Here is a 17,195-nt window from a genome sequence, read left to right on the forward strand (position 1 = left end):
GCGCCCCCCCCGGGGGAGAGCGAGGTGAAATCGCCGTGCGTTATGAAGATTAAAACGTGTAGAAGAGGATTAGCGAGATAAGCCCGGGAAGAGGCCGTAATTGGTTTAGTGAAGCCGATTATCTCCTTTTTTTTTTTTTTTTTTTTTCTGGTGTCGTTGTTTTCTTCCCCTCCCCGCCGGTTACGAGCGTCGGGGCGCTCTGGCCCCGCGGTGCCGACGCCTGGCGTGCCGGCGGGGGCACGAGCCCCGGGAAGCGGCGGTGCCCGCGGCCCCTGCGCAGCGCGCTGGCCGGGCTGCGCTTCGCCGTCGCCTGGCGTCGCGGCGCCGATCGGAGCCGCTTTGCCTGCGCGGAGCCCGATTTTGAAAATAGGTTCAAATAACCCGTGTGTGGCTGGTTCCTCAGCTGTGAGGGGAAGGTACAAAAAAAAAAAAAAAAAAAGGCTTAATACCTCACTCATTGCATGGCGGGCTGTGGGGTGGGAATGCTGACCCTTTACTTTCTAGGAAAAGGGCATTCTTACTGCTCCCCGAGATAAGACCCCGCAGCTGTCTGGCATTAAGATGGGCTATACCACTTATCACATGGATATTGCAACATTTTTTATTTTGCGAGTAGATATCTGAGCTTTGTAAGAGGCTCTGCGTGGGTAGCTTTTCATACTAGAGCTAGGGTGGTGGATATTCTGGAAGTTAAAAGCTTCTTGATGTAACCTTGTAATTTTCTGGAGGTAAGTCTTTGAAATTGCATAAATTCAACTTGAAAAATTATCCAGGTAATGGTCCCCCTCTGGTATTGCCAGCCATGTAGCAGCGAAAACCTTCCAGTACATACCTTCTTCACTTTAAAAAGTATGAGCTAGGACTGGGGGGGGCATCTGATGCTCTTTTTTTCTCATTCTTGCTTTGATACAATTAGCATAATTTAACTGTAGCCATTGCATATAGAAATCTGTTTCTGGTATATTTGTTCACCTTTGTTAAAGGTGCACTAGAAGGTATACTTCTTACGTGTTTTGGTAACCCAAAATAGGTGTATGCTTCACAAGAAGTGCAATTATAAGTATTTAAAAAATGGTGAGCTTTTGTGATGATGAGGACATGTGATGCCGTCCTTACTGGAACTGGAGTTACTTAAATGAACAATCACATTCTCGTGTTTCAGAAATCAAACTGGGGGAAAAAACCAAGGTTTTTACACTAAAGCTGTCTTTTTTTTTTTTTTTTCATTTATGGTGAGCTTCGAAAATTATCTTTATTGCCTAGTCAAGAACCCATGATCTCTTTTCAAACATATGGTAATATCTCTCATGGCCTTTGTTCAGAGATCTATACATTAGTCTCAAAGCTGGCATTATGATCTGTGCATTTTGACTGTAGGAGGTATTTTTAGGTAAAGGTTAAACGAAGAATTCCTAACAGAACAGCTATTGAAATAATTATCATGCTTCAGTAACTTGTGTGCCTCTCTTGTGGTGTTCCTTACATATTTCCTTACATATTCCTTCCTTAACTACTGTCTTTGCCTCTTTGAGGTTATGTAAGCATACGGTGCAGGCAAGTGAGCAGTCTGTCAGTCTGCTCTGTCGCAGCCGTCAGTTTAAACTGTTTGTGTTTCCTTCTGCTCTTGCTTGACTTGATCTCTGTAGCCCTAGGTATAAGAAGCAGCACCGACTTTCCCTGCAAGATGCCCTTTAAAGGGAAATGCATAGGTATTAAAGGATATATGGCCCTCAACATAGAAATCGGAGGCACCAGTATCTGTTTATGAATAGGTTTTTTTTAATGTATAGGTTTGAAACTTTCATGATGATTCTCATGTGGGAGACTTGCTAGTTCCAAATAATGTGCCAAATCAAGCAGGAATCAGAGTTGAAGAGCAATATGTAATTTTATCTATGTTAGGTAAAACTGAAGTTTCTTGAAGCACTGTCATGTGGATTAGGGATCATGTATGATATCTTAATGTTTTAGCCAAATTCAGTGAATGATAAATGAGCATCATATGAAATTTGGTAAATAAGTGAGGAATATGTAAGTTGAAATGCTTCTTGTACCTGCATTGAATGAAGTTAAGCATGCCTCCTTATCTTGCCCATAGGTATTTTCCTCTTCCTGTAACTGCATTAGCTCTGTACTTTAGTAAAGAAAGCATGAATCTGGTTTGCTTTGCATGCTCAGCTTGGAGTTGTACTTCTCGTATGAACATACATTGTCAACGGTGGATTTGATTCAGTGTAGTTACGAGGCACCAAACTTAGAGTTTGTGCTCACGTGCTCTGTGGATGTGTTGCTGTACATCTGTGAAGCTGAACTGTAAGTAATGGCTCACATAAATCCAAGCGCACAACAACTTATGCTGAGATCATTCTTATCAGGTAATTACATGTTTAAGATTACTTCCTGTAAGCCAGTCAGTGCATGAAGGAGTCAATCTATTAATGTATATTATCTCTTCATTCTCTTTAAAAACAATGGTTTCAATATAATCCTCAAGGAAAATAAAAGATCAGAATTTGAACTGATGCAGGAAAAATAAGTTTGTTCTATAGCATCTTTCCTCTCCCATATACATGCACTTATATATATATTTTACACTAGAAGTTTGTGCCTTGTTTATGCTGTGGGAATGGCTACAGGGACAGATCTTTACGGACTGTGAATCCCAGGGGATGGGCTTGTCACTGGGTAGCTCATGCTTGTGTCCTGTAGGGAATAGCTGTGTGGGGCTATGCTGTGCAGTGTGAATGACTTGACTGTGTCTACTCAGGAACCTGAGCTGGATTTGGGGTGCAAATACAACTTACTGTGCTGTACCTGTTATGTGGGATCAGTCTTTGGTTCTGAGCATGGCAAGGGGCGACTGCAGACTGCTTGTAAGAGGTCATGAAAGGTAACTGCAAAAAGCAAGTTCACATGTCATGTTTAATGATTAACATCTCTGAACATACACGTCTATTGGAAAATAAAAAATGAACATAAAATCACTGTTACATGAATCTAAGACTCTGGTTTGTCAAAAACTGACCTTTCATTAGCTTCCTTCCTGGCTGCCTGATTGTTCAATTGTAGATTGTTTTCCTCAAGGAACTGTTTTGCTGTTTTCCAGGACCAGGATTTTGAATTTGGAATAGTTGCCTGTGTAAGCTTTGCAGGAGAGTCTTGAAGTTAGGCATGTGATTCCTTTGTGGAAATACTGTTTGTAGGAATCCTTAGAAGTGCTGCCATTTATTGCATATGTCTTAATTGTTGTGTTTTCTTGTAATGTTCCATTTTCATTCAAGTGAATTTTAAAGGCAATAGATACCTGTCTTAAATAAACTAAAATTAAGTATTTAATATAATTCTGATGTCTAGGTTTCTAGGAGAAATTGCAGTCTTCTGCAAATTTTTCTGTATGTACCTCCAGGTCAAGAAGTTCATGATACAAGCATACCCTGAAATATCTCAGAAATCTCTCAGCAGAATTGGAGGAAGTATTCACTAGTGTTAAGTATACATAATGAGATTGTTTTATTCAATAAAAGTTTTAAAAAATGCAGAGTAAATTACAATGTCAGAAACCACAGCTTTCTCCTTATTCAGGTGCTTCTGTAAGGCTTAGTATCTTCAGTCAATTCAAAATTGTGTAGTAATTAGATTTATAATACTTACCCTTTTGCTCTCATCTTCACTGTGTGATGTACCAAAAATACCTTAATTTCAGAGCTACAAATAAAGTTATCCAGAACAAGATAAACCATCTTTGAAAGAGTCAGTCCTAGGTTAAGTACTTAGGTGCATGAGAGGTCTGGGTTTTTTTTGTTTGTTTGTTTTTTTTTTTACTCCTTTTCATCTACAAGAAAAGACTTGCTATTAGGTCGTGTAGGTGTGCTTACAGGCTGTATTTCATGTCATGTTATTTACCCAGCAAAATGACATGCATAATTTTGAATAGTGTGTAACAGCAGCAAGTGGCTTTTAAATTATTTTTAAAGAAAAAGGTAAACTGAAATATATACAATAGAGAAATGACTACAAACCAAATACAATATATGACAGACTAAAAACCATGATGTACTAAAATGCTGTCATGTATTTTTAGTCATCCTGTGTCTCTGCAGGCAGGAGCATGTGGTCTACTGACTTGCCCTGGCTATGTGGAAGGTGGTCAGCTGTGCAGGAGATACGTACAACTGCAGCTGCCTATAGGTGCCCGAAGGAGTCACTACTGCTGCTTTCCTGCGCTGGTCTTGGTGGGGAGACGAGATTAACAACCAGCAGGTCCCAGTCCGGGTGCGGGAGCAGCGCCCCATGGCAGCGGCAGCAGCAGCAGGGGTGCCGAGGCAGCTCGGTGCAGGTTGCAGCACCCAGGGGGTCAGCAGGTGGCAGTGCCTGACCCAGAAGGAGCTGTGATGTGTCTTACTCAAGCCTTACCTAATTTTGTATTCATTAGTCTGGGCAAAATTAAATCATATTAAGTTGTATTATTGAAAGAGCAGATTCAATTTTACTTTAGTTTATTTGCTTTGAGTTGTTAGATCATCTTCTGAAATCAGTCAAATCAGTTGGTCAAAATCTGAGGTGAAGGCTGGAAAGGAAAAACATTATGTAAACCTGGGTTTCTAAACAAATGCCTCCAATGGTTAATAATGGATTCTGTGCCCCTTTCAGGGAATACTAATTAAAACTTAATGCATGCACCAGAGATGACACTGGAAGAATATTAATAGCAAGGCACAAATTGAAATAGATATGTAGTATGTGGCTGCTTTGTTTCTGCAGGTTTCTTCTTTCTGGTAAGTTGAATTAACAGCAAAGGGAGGTAACAGCACAGATATAGGTGCATGTATCCAGGATCAAATGCATTTGATGTTCAACAGGGCACTTAGCACTGTTGCTCAGTGTGTAGAGCTCAGAGCATGGACTGTGTTTTTACTTCAGATGCATTTTACTCTTTCTAGTCAAATATTTTACAGGGACTAGTATCTAAATTACTGCTGTGTATTTAATGTAACTGTTTCAGCATTTAAGATGAGCTATCTCTTTACTAAGAGGTGAGGCTTGTGGCCATTTAAATTATGAGCTTTTTGAGAAATGAGAGGGATTCTTCTTGCCAAAGAAACATACAGACAAGTCTTTCCTTGTGTTATTTTTCTGATCCAAATCTAAAGTAATTTGGAGCAAAGGCCTGTTTACTTTATGTCCTTGAGCTAAACGATTATGGTCAGATATATATTATCTTCAGGGGAAGAGCAACATTATGCAGTTCACGCCCAACCAGCTGAAATCAGAAGTTCAAGGACCAGCTCTTCCTGAAAAGAGATTATTCCAACTTTGACACAGCCCACACCACAGCATTTCTGCAGAGCCTGCAGGCTGCTGTGCATTGTGGGCCATGGTCATGCAGGCATCTATACTGCAAGCTTCAGTGGCCACCAGCCTAATCTGCTTCATATTATATGTTCTCCCAGCACTGCCTTCTGCTGATGTTAGGCAGAAGAGGAAGGCTTAGAGAGGGGAAGATGGTGAGGAGCAATAAAAAAGAGGGATGGAGAAATGTCTAGGAGGCAAGAAGTGTCAATACTGCTTGTGTATTGACCAAGAAGTTAGAGGTGCTGTGATGTTAGTTCTCAGTGGTGAGTTATTGTAAAAAGGTGGTCTTTTAGTGCTACTTGGAGTGACCAGGCAGAATTGCTATAGATGATAGCACAAGATCTGCTGTGATACAGAACTATTGTCACATATGGGTCAAGTGCACATGATGATGTTAAATGGTATCTGACATTACTCTTCCCCACCCCCCCCAAAAAAATTTTGAAATTACTATACAATAAAAGGAGTTAATTCCCTGACAAAATGATTTATGTGCTGGAGTAATAAAAAGCTGTTCCTTCTATTATGTTTACAGGATAAGATTTTTGGAAGATCTTATTTTCCTAAGTGATTGTGCTACTGAAACTAGTTACACATATTTCTGTCTTCTGTCATGTATTTATAGTGGAATCTAGCATGGATTCTCAAAGCTGTCTGTGGATCACTCTTTCTTAGGACCTAATTTTATAAGTTTCTTACCAGCAAGACAACAAGCAGTATCTAAGCCTTCCTTCAGAAAGATTCCTACTGCATAAACATACCCAAAAGTTAATGTTCATTCAAAACAAACTATTTCACAGATTCCATCCCCCTTCTGTGCTTTAGTTGAGGAATGACATATTGAACATTAAGTGGCACTGCAGAATACTTTGTACTATAGGATTAACAAAACAGACTATGCTGACGTTGTACAGACCTACTGCTCTGCTTCAATGGAATATATTCACAATATTTTTGTGTAGAATGGTTTGGCTTAACTCATCTAGTTGGAAGAATGTTGCTTTGTTGCATTCACACTGAAGAATATATTTTCCTCTAGTGTAAACTAACTAGTTTTAGGAGGTTTACATCAGAAATGAATTTGGTTCAAGAATGTTAATTGTATTTTCTATTTGAAAACTTTCTCCACTTCAATGAAATTCTTTCTTTTTCTTTCCATGGACTGTCCCATTATATTATATTTGAAGGCTGTTCCTTTGAATTTGTTCTTCACACATCTTGCTTTAAACATTCTGGTCAGCTCTGCCTTTTAACCACAGCTGACTCTTCTTCTTAAGGCTTCATCTTAAGGATTTGTTGCTCTAACTTTGGACAACTTATTTGTTTTGCACTGGTTCTCTGTTAAACCTGCTCTTAGATAACCCCATCCGCACAAGGCATATTCTTACAGGCTCTCGGGTACCACAGTAATAGGCATATGAGAGGTGCCTGGGCTGCAACACAAACATGCATTGCAATTACCTTTAAGTTTGTGATATACCAATGAATGTATTGAACATCTTCTGCCATCTTTCTAGTTTAAAGGATTAGTTATTGAATGACCTTGTGCAATTTGAGAAGTCTGGCTTTTTCAGAGATACTCAGCACCATTTGCCCTGCATTCAATTTTTCTCACAGTAAGCTTGACTTTTAGCTGTTAGTTCGCCTATGCTGTGGATTCCACGTTGTAAAAAGAGTAATAAAAATTCCTTATTTCTTGGAAGTGGCATGCATTATAATGGCATAAAGGGAATGAAGGATTTTTTTTAGTGTACAATTAAAAGCAAAATTTTGCTATGAGTTGAAACCAGATTTTTCTTTCCATTAGCTAGTCTTCCTCTGTCTTTTGTGTGTGGAGGGAATTATTCACAGATAACCTTTTTCTTTTTCCCCTAAGAGAATACTGCTTGAGTGTAGTAAATCCACACAAAGCCCACAAGATCTGAAATAAACTTAACTTTTACCTGCCATCTTCTGTTCCAAATGCCATCTCTATTGCAACACTTTTCTGTATTCTGTATATAGCATCTTAAGCAAGCTGAATTATTTCATCTGCCGTGAAGGGATTAAACATGTCAACGGTAATTATCTTTGCCTTATTTTTGACAGTTGGTTTTCCTTAAATATGCTCAGAGGTTCATTTGAACTTTCTTACTAAATCTCTTGCCGCATAAATCTATCAAGGTATGATTTGCTGGCATAGCAAATGCAGACAAATGCATCCACTCTTGCAAACAGAAGGTAGTCGGGGCTAGGGGGTGTTATTCATAAATTCTTGTCCACGCTATTCTAGTTGAAATCCCAACTAAGCTCATACTCTGTTTGGAAGCTTGTTAGACTGCTATCAGAAAGTGATTCTAACCTATGAAAGGACTGAGATTTTCTGCAGAGTTTTGAGTTATTAGTAGAAAATACTTAGTGCTTTAAACTTTAATGATAGTCAAGCTGCACTTTAAACCAGCGCAGCTGGAGGTGAGGGAAGAAGAGAAAAGAGAGCAAGGAAGAGGAATGAGTGAATCTTCTCAAGTCTTAAAGCCTTTTCAAAGATATACCACCCTCTAGCAATGGGCTCCTCACCCCTGAATGTTTCCGTTTATGAAATAACTCAATACTGTTTTGTAGACAAAATACTTGAAGCACCAATTTTCCAAACTTTTTTATTTTCTATTGTTAAAAATAGGTTTAATTTCATGTTGCTATTAATCACCATTTTATTTGTTACTACAGAGATTGTAGAATGTCATTTACCAAAGCCTTACAATGAAGGTTTTACTTAAAATATCACAGAAGTCAAGAGAAATGAAAAATATTACTAATGTCAAGTTTTTTATTTTTTTTACCCCAAAAGATTAAAGCCATTTTTTACTTTTTCAGAACACTTTCCCTGGAAAAAAATATTTAGTCAAATAGAAATAAATGTGGAACTGTATGAGGAAAATGCTTTAGTCTTCTATTATTGAGAAAAAGAATAGTTTATTGCTTTTTCACTCTATTCCTGCTAAAAGGCCAGCAATTAAGACTAATTAGGAAAATACATTTTGGGTGCTCTCTGTGCATTATAATATTCCAGATGAGGTCCTTGGCTTAGACAGTACAATGCAGTAATGCTCATGCTCCAAGGAGGCACAGAGAATGATAAATACACACATTGCTGCGTGCTCATAAAAATAAATCCTATGTGGTTTCTTTGGCAGCCTCATCAATTCTTCACAGAAACAATAATTCTCTGAGGATATTTTCTTGCTAAGACACAGAGGAGGAATAAAAAAGGAAACTTAAAGGCATTTGAATATTCACATTTCTCAGCTGTCTTGTTTTGTTCCCCCCCCACCCCCCCTCAGAGAACGCAGGCAAATGTGTGGTGTTTTAACAAAGCCCTTTTTATTGCAAATAATCTGACATAGGAAAATTTTGCATCCTGTGAAGATTATGAGTAACTCAGGTTTTTGCTGTGAATTCCCTCCTGGCTGTAGTCCAAACGGTGCCCGTCAGTCAGGAGCCCTCCATTCTGCAGAGTTTGCTCCTTTTCCCCCTGAAGGGACGGATACAGTATTTAGCACAATGGAGAGTTGTCCATTAAGATGACAGGGGCCTGGAACGCCGCTCGGCAAGCATCGCGCTCCTGAGATGAAGCATAATCGACTGTCAGCAGTCCTGCAGGCACCTTTTTCAAGGGCCATTTATCCTGAAGGCAGCTCGCTGCACGTCCTCTCAAGCAAGAGGCGCCTTTTTGTTGTTGGCTGCCAAGGGGAAAACCTTCCTCACGAGGTGCTTTGTAATGTGCAATGCTGCTCAGTGCCCAGCGCACATCTGACAGGTCCCAGCACCAGCCTGGGTGTAATCGCTGTGGCTAAGGGCTGTAGGGAGGGACAGGAACCTGCTGGTTTTGCACCTATTTGCTTTTGTTATTTCTTTTCTGAATTACAGTAATACCCAGAAGCATCAGCTGAAATAAAACCTCTGTTTTGATGCTCTGTTCACAGCCACAAAATACCCCAGGAAAGATGGGCCAATGTTTGGGGTGCTCACTTGGAAGCTGTGTTTGGAGCTTGTAAAATGCCAGCTCAGCTCATGCTTGGCTGTGGATTTTCCCAACACTACCCCAACTTCCCTAGATGCCCAGATAATTTCAGGCATAACCAGAAACAGCTATTTTAAATCTGCATGCTGAATATTGAGGATAAGGAAACATCCTTCCCCGAGAGAGAGGACAAGACTATATCCCAGCACCTTCATCTGTGAGAAGGTGTTTCTAGTTCTAACTCCAGTGAATATTTAACACAAAATACTTATATATTAATTGTTATAGGGTATGAATGGCAGGTGTGTGCCATCACTTTTCAACTATAATGTCTTTCTTTCTTTGACCTAATGAAAATTCAGTTATGCTGTTCAAGTGAAAGAGCTTCAACAGAAGGAGCTGAGAATATTCTCTGAGTGATTATGGCCATGCGCTCCAGAGAGAGGAGTTCAATCCCTCTGTGTAGACAAGAATTTCAAGCATCTTACTAGGAAGGATTTCCAGCTGAATTTTATCGGAAAAAGCAGGTGTAGCTAAATTCTCAAAGATGGCTTAGACAGAAAAATCCTGATGAGAAGAAGGTGCAGCTCATCAGCCTAAAATTACAGAGGTCTGAGAGAGGCAATGCTTAAGCTGCCTACTTCCCCATTTGTTCCCCTGTATTAGATGTGGAACTAGCTGCCCACAGCTGATCCTGTGCTGAAGAAGCCTGTAACTTGGGTCCTGGGATTTTGCTAGGTATGAGAAGATTAAAAGTGGAGTGTTGTCTTGCTCCTATTGTCAGTTTAACTGTTAATAAGTCTGTGTCTCTATTTCCCATCTGTAAAATGAGAATAAGGGCAATAATAGGTGTATCATGAGAATTAATACATTAAAGATTGCATGTTGCTCAGCTACAGTGGTAATGTGGGCCACGTATGTTCTTACGTAAAAAAAGGTAGCCTCTGACCTGATGAACTTATAATTTAAATAGAAAAAGTAGATGTAGAGAAGGAAGGCAAATAATTGCTTCACTTTTCTGTGTCCACACCTACATAAAGTAGCATAGCAAATTTGGAAATAGAGCCATTTTATGCTATTGCTGTTCACTCTAAGGCTAGCAGTAACAGAAGTTTGAATGTGTATGTCCTGACTGCTTTTTATCAAGTTTGTCTCTGTGATAATAAGATAAGAGTACCAAAACAAACTTTAAACCAACCTCATTACAGCCTAAATCTGCACATCTGCCTTTAAAAGTATGGTGCCACTGTACAATGTACAACAGTACAATGAAGAGCGCTGGGACAGAAGTGGTTCCCTTTCAGCTGACGGCCAGTAGGACGTGAATGTCAGATTTTATGTGTCAGAAAATATAACAGATTCTGTCCAAGTCACAGGAAAAGAGAGCTATAAACATTATAGTTTCTGTTATACTATGTATATATTGTTATTTTTAATCTTAAGGCATATCTCACTAAATGGTGTAGAAACTTGAACTTGCATGTTTAAAAGTATTATCCATGAATAGTAATGTTTGTTTTCTGCTGGCAAATATAATGCATGTTTAAAAAAAAAAAAAAAGAGGAAAGAAAAAAAAACTCCACGGCTTTCACAGTGTGAAAAGGTTAAAAATGAGCTTATGTATTCTGGTAAAGTGCCACAAGCTAATAAACAGAGACAGTCATTTGTTTTCTACCACCCAATGTAAGAATACCGACTGCAATTAGCAGCTATCCTAGTGAAAAATACTCACATGACAATACATGCTATTACAAGTAAATAATTTGGTCCTTTTTTGTGATTAATAATACTGTAAATCAAAATGATCATCTCTGCAGTCTTTTGGTCTTTGTTGAAAATATAGATGTCACTGAAATGCATTTTTCATATACTAATATTAGAGAGACTGAAAGAATTAGGAAAAAAAATCAGTTTTAAGATCTTTAAAAGATACTCTTTCAGCTGTCTGTACAAGGGTATTATGTTATGCAGTCTTTTCCTTTCATCGGAATGTTTTTGTATGTTTTTCTCAATGGAAAATGGTAACTTTATTTTGAAGAAAAGTTCTTGCACTGGGGTCGACCAAGTCTAGGTCTGATCCTTAATACTGATGAGTAGTGGAAGTAGCAGGCCACTTTGACTTGCTGCAATGTCAATGCAAGTTGTGGCTTCTCAGTACTAGACATGTCAGCAGGGCACTAACCCAAATAATCTTAAATCACTTGAGTTTTAGATCTGAATTTGGATCTAAGCATCCTAAAGTTAAGGGTAGGAATTGATGCAAGCCTTTGGTTGCGAGATTTAGGCTTTCTTACAGGAACGAGGAGGTCCCATGCAAAGATCACATCCAGATCCAGCCTTCTTCAATGTCACAAGGCTCTAGAGGCAAACATTTCAACTGTAGCCCGCCTCCCTAGGTGTTTACAGAAACTGCTCCAAAAGTTGCATGAGCATGAAATGACTTGAAATAATATGTTAATTGTTCAGCTCATCACTGTCTCTTGAGCTCTTAGGTGCAAGAATATGCCCCCTTTATGTGTTCAGTCAGCGTATCCATCACTTTCTTTGTTTATTCAAGTTACTATCTTTACATTGTTGAAAGGCAAAATCTGGAGTGGGTTTTATTTTGCATTTAAAAAAAGGTTCAGACAAACCTCTTGTTTCCAATCCATCAGATTCAAAAAATCTAGTGAAAAAGTGAAAAAGCCAGCAGTACTGCTGGGTTTGATTTCACTTCTCAACAGATGGGTTTTATATGCAAACCTTAATTAAAGAGAGAGACTATCAGGTAAGTAAGACTCAATATTTTTCCTTAAAGTAGCACAGTATGTACAAACTAACTGTGTTTGACATGTTTTAAGTAATTGAAATACATTAATCAAAACCAGAGTAATGTTTTGGTTTGAATGGGAGATTCGGATAGTCTGGGAACGCAAGGTCAAGTTCGTTGGGTTTTAAAAAGACAAAAAGCTTCCAGTCCTGGGAATATTGGCATTGTCCTTAATCGAGGAGAGATGCGGCTCGCAGAGAAAATGGAGTCATGTGGTAGCTGGCGCATTAGCACCGAAAGCTCCTGTTTATATTGGAATAGGCAGGATGAAAGCGCCTCCGTACTGAAAAGGAGGCCTCTGCAGTGACCTCGGTGGCAGCAGGAGCAGTGCCCCAAATGGCCTTTATATATAGGTCAGATTGCTCTTGAAATTTTTGTTTTCCTTCGCATAATTGCTTCAAAGAGGCTGCAGAGGTACAAAGCTGGTTCTCTGCGGTTGAAATGGGGACCATTTGCGGGGATGATTGGCAGTCTATCGGGTTAGAGATAAGGAGGTTTCTGCAATTGTTTGCAGAAAGTCCTGCCTCTACTTAAACCATTTATCTTTGTAATCAGTGATCACAGATCAAGATAAACACTTGTGCAGAGTCAATAAACCTAATTCTTATTTTTATAATTAGATCTTAAGAGCCACCTGATTTTACATTGAATAAAGACTATAATTTCAGCGGTAAACATCTGATGTTTTATTGTAATGAAGAAGCTGAGAATGAATAGAGTCACATTTTTGATTAATTAGAATTTTGTTGCCAAGGAATTAATCTGTTTTCCCTTCTCTGTGGAAAAAAAATTCCTCCCTAAAATGAGTTTCTCAGCAGGGATAATTATAGAAAACGTTGAGTGAACTCTAGCAGCAGACATGTTTCAACATTTCTTTGTTTTCCTGGATTAAGAGGGTAAATGGAAAAATAGATAACCATTACATACCGAATACAATTATTCTTTTTACTGAACATAAAATGAGAGAAAAGCCAGCCCTGGATCTTAGACTTTGTGGTCACTAGCTATTTCTGTGGGAAATACAAGAGCTGGTTTAGCCCTGGCTGTATCTGCATGTCTTCCCATAGCAGTGGCGCTGGGGCTGAGGGCTGTCCGAAGCAGCACCACTGCCCTAACAGCTTAGGGCTTGTGCTAGTATTACCTTACAAACCGTGCTTTTTCGGGTGCTCCTTCCTTCTCCTTCTCAGGGAATGGGGGTGATGCTCGTAGAATCGACAAGCCAAAAAATGAGTAAAGTGTACTGCGCTAAACTTCACGGCAATACTTGGGATTCATAGATGCGAATCCCTTTGTACGTGTGGCAAGCTAAGGTCTTATTTCGGTAGGTGTGAATAAATACAGCACCCCTCAGTGTTTTAAAAGGTTGCTTTATGTCGTTATTCATAGCAGCAGGGGATGCATTTCATTGCTTCTAAGTTTAAAGGAAGAACTGTTTGTTATTTGTTGGGAAATGCTACCATGCTTACGTGATTTGTAATAAATAATGTGTCAGTTGCCATATTCCTGCTGTAATTTGTCTCTTTAGGATGTAGACAGCTATGTTCAGAACCATGATAATGGCTGTGTATTTTGGTGATGCTTAGGTGGTTGGCAAGGCAAAACCACATAGCAGTAGAAAATTCAGAAAGATACTGTCTCTATACCAGAAACTGGGATCCAGGCTCATCAATACTGGTAAATAATTTAGAAGTGAGTAACTGAAATTTGCTGCTACTATGTGCTTCTAGCAAACTGTGAAATTGAGGAACCAGAAGACGCTACCCGAATGCGTGGATGCATGACTGCCGCTTGAGTGCTTTTCTTGTGGGTGACTGAAGCATTTTATTGTCTAGTTCACTCTGAGTAGAGAATGCAGAAATATTTTGGCTTAAGAACGGATTGTGTGCTAAGCTTCACTTCTTTTATTTTACTGCGAGCAAAAAACCCAAAAGCCCCATAAAAGACTGTTTAACGGTCTAAGTAGTAATTAGGTCTTGTCTTTAATATAGTTGAAACATACTGATGATGTTTGTAGGTGGCTTTCTCAGGAAGAGACATAGTGTAACTTTTCTTACACAAGTGATGATGTATATGGATTAAAAATTAAATACAATGATCTGTACCGTTCCCTAAGAAAATGATTGTAGCTAAATGAGGACTGGGCTGTTTTGTTTTCCAGCTCACACTAAACAGTGACTGAAGAGTTCTTGCCACACAGAACAGCTCCTTTTCTCATAGAGTACTTCTTAATAAAATTGTCTCCCATTTTAAGCATCTCTATGGTTATAGTGAGAGCGACAGGGAAGAGCGAGTGGGGTGATGTGTCCCTTTGAAAGCCATGTGAAATAGCAGTAAATAAATTAGCTCAGTAAACAGACTTCCTGTAAATGAGCTTTCGCTTCTTGTGCACCAACTTCTTAAATACTGGATAGAAAGTAAAGTAATGGGGCAAAAGGTAATAGACTGTTTTGAATTAACAATGTGCTTATACCATAGCTTGAAGAATAAAAACTGTTTCCTGAAAATGGCTGAATGTGCAGAGTCCTTTCTGATCAGGAAAACCAGGTCGGCAGTTCATGAGTTAACATGTCAGAAGAGGGAGGCAGTGAGGACAAGGCGTAGCGGAGCTGAGTTGCACCTGATCTTCCAGTTATCCCAGGTTGTAGAGGACCCCACACATAGCAATTTGGTAAGAAGTTTCCCCAAAACACAACTTAGTGTGTAGCTCACCTATTTAAGCAAGTAGGCTATACTATAGTTTGTTCTACAAATCTTTGTGTGAACCCAATTTTTTTTTTCTTTTTTTTTTAGCCTGCCAGGTCAGCTACATTTATGTGTCACAGAAGCAGTGAACAAATGCTGTTTAAATATCAGTACCTTCAAATATATATTCATCACTTATATCAATTACTGTTTTAAGAGAACAAGGTGGTGTACCCATATTAGAAATTGCAGCAAAAGAATATTTTCACTTTAGGAGGAATTGAATTGAGAAATTCACTGACTAGAATAGAGTGAATCCAAATTTTTTCATACGCCTTCTCGGGAAAGTGAGTTAGTTCAAAATTCACATATTCCACTCAAATCTATGCTGGCACCTTATGTCTGAAGCCCTGTAAGTATCCAGTTATGAAGCAATGCAACCAGTAGTTTTTGCCTGACTGCTAACATATGGATATGGTCTGCTCTTTTGCTTGCTCTGATTCATATCTTATCCTTTAAACAGTGCTGAAAACATCAGTGTGAATATTCTTAAAGGAGCTATATAATGAAAGAATGCCAAATTCTGGATGAGGAGGACTTTTTGGGTAAATCAGTTCCTTCTGCAACATTTTAATTTTCTCCTGTGTAAAATAGTTGGATAAAAAGTATTATAATTTTAGTAACAAAATGTGTAAAGCAAAGGAACTCTGGCTCCAGGCAGTTATGTTTTATCTACCAGCCCTGAGAATATTGTATTCCTTGCTGCTTGCTAACTAATCTGCTCCTTTCCCACTTTTATCATAGATTGGGCTTTAACCTTTCTTGTGCTAATAGTGAAACTGCTATTTCTAGTAGAAAAAGGACACTTTTGGTGCGTTAGAGTGCTGAGGTATCATTTCATTTCACAGTTTATCTCCTTAAAAGGTTGTCACAGCAGCAGTAAACTGAGGATTAGTTAAAACCAAGGACAAAGTTGTAATTTTGTTGTTAACATTCCTATATATAAGAAAACAGGTGACAAAAGCAGATTTCCAGCCCACTGAAAATTCCCGCTCTCTCACATCTTAGCTGGCACTTGGTTCTTGGTTAATAGCCAGAACATAGGAAAAAGATTATAGCTTTGCGTTAGTGACACTAGAGTTATGGCTGAAGGGGCACTTTCACTGGAAGCCTTCATTTTCAGGCACTTACAGCTCTCTGAATATATTACCCTTTGGGCTCCCATTAGGCATGCTGACTTCCAACCCGAAGGTAGTTTGTGGCTTTTTTGTTTAGGCTTTTTGTTTATTCTTTCATTAAATTGTTTTTGGCTATTTTTCTTTGATACTTGAATATGTGGAAAAGTGTCATTGTTATTTCACCAGTAGTTTAGATTTTGTTTTCTGTATTTTGGTATTGGTACTTCTGCAGAACATGTGCTGGAGGCAACCTTGATATGCTGGAGGAAACCTCTTTTGTAGATAACCATTCAAAGTCCTTAAAACTTGCTTGCTCTGTTTTGGTTTTTACTTTTTGAAATATCAAAAAAACAACCACACTTAGAGAATCCCACAGTGTGGCATCATGGTTAAAAATGCAAATATGTCCTAATTTATTCATGAAATTACCCAGTGTGACTAGTGGTCACATATATCTGAGTAGTAAAAACAGATGATTTTTGATGCTTTAGAACATGCATCAATTGACTCCACTCTGCATTATGACATGGGGCAAAAAAAGCATCTGTTTCTCCTACAAATACCATAATTAAAAGCCAGAGTTCAAACACAGCTTCAGTTTTGGCTTCCCTACTACATGTATGCAATAAAATTCCCCTTGTTTATGTACAGTTTAGATTAGCAGACTTGACATGGGAAAATGATGAGGAACTGGGAAATTCACATCCACTGCTACAGCTTCCTGATGGAACGTGTAACTCATCCTGCAATAATAATAATAATTTCAGTCTCTTGGCTTTCAGTGTAAATGGATTAACTCAAAAGCTGTATTAACACTGAGGGTTTTGTATTTTACAGAGAAACTACTCTGTGTGCATGTGCACACTCATAAAAAGAATGGAAGATCAGCAAAAGGAGCTAAAAGATCATTAAAAACAAACAAAACCCAAACCTCGAGTGGGAAGTTTCTCTACCACCACCATGGCTGACCCGTGCTCGTTCTTAAGTTACTTGAATGATGGAGCATCATTCATTTAGAGATCGCAAAGGGACTTCACTACGTTGTTAAGCACCATTGGGTATAGATCCAACAACGTGCCAATACTGTCCATTGTAATTCTGAAACGAAAGGTCTTTTGTAGAGAAAAAGCATCTGTATAAAGCCAGTAGTTTATATGTGCATTATCTGTGTTGT

The 17,195-nt window shown here is 38.8% G+C and overlaps 1 long non-coding RNA gene across 2 annotated transcripts in view; it reads left to right on the plus strand.

The window, feature by feature from the left end:
* The window catches only part of LOC112979971 (uncharacterized), a 29,016-nt gene that overhangs the window by 563 nt on the left and 11,258 nt on the right, over positions 1–17,195 (plus strand). The window contains exon 1 of one of the 2 annotated variants that reach the window (XR_010389442.1): positions 11–24. The exons of the other annotated variant lie outside the window; for it this stretch is intronic. This is a non-coding gene — a long non-coding RNA (uncharacterized LOC112979971). Of the gene's footprint in view, positions 1–10; positions 25–17,195 lie in introns of those variants that run through there. 2 annotated transcript variants of the gene reach the window in all.

The sequence above is a fragment of the Dromaius novaehollandiae genome, chromosome 5 (genome assembly GCF_036370855.1).
Source record: "Dromaius novaehollandiae isolate bDroNov1 chromosome 5, bDroNov1.hap1, whole genome shotgun sequence".
NCBI lineage: Eukaryota > Metazoa > Chordata > Aves > Casuariiformes > Dromaiidae > Dromaius > Dromaius novaehollandiae.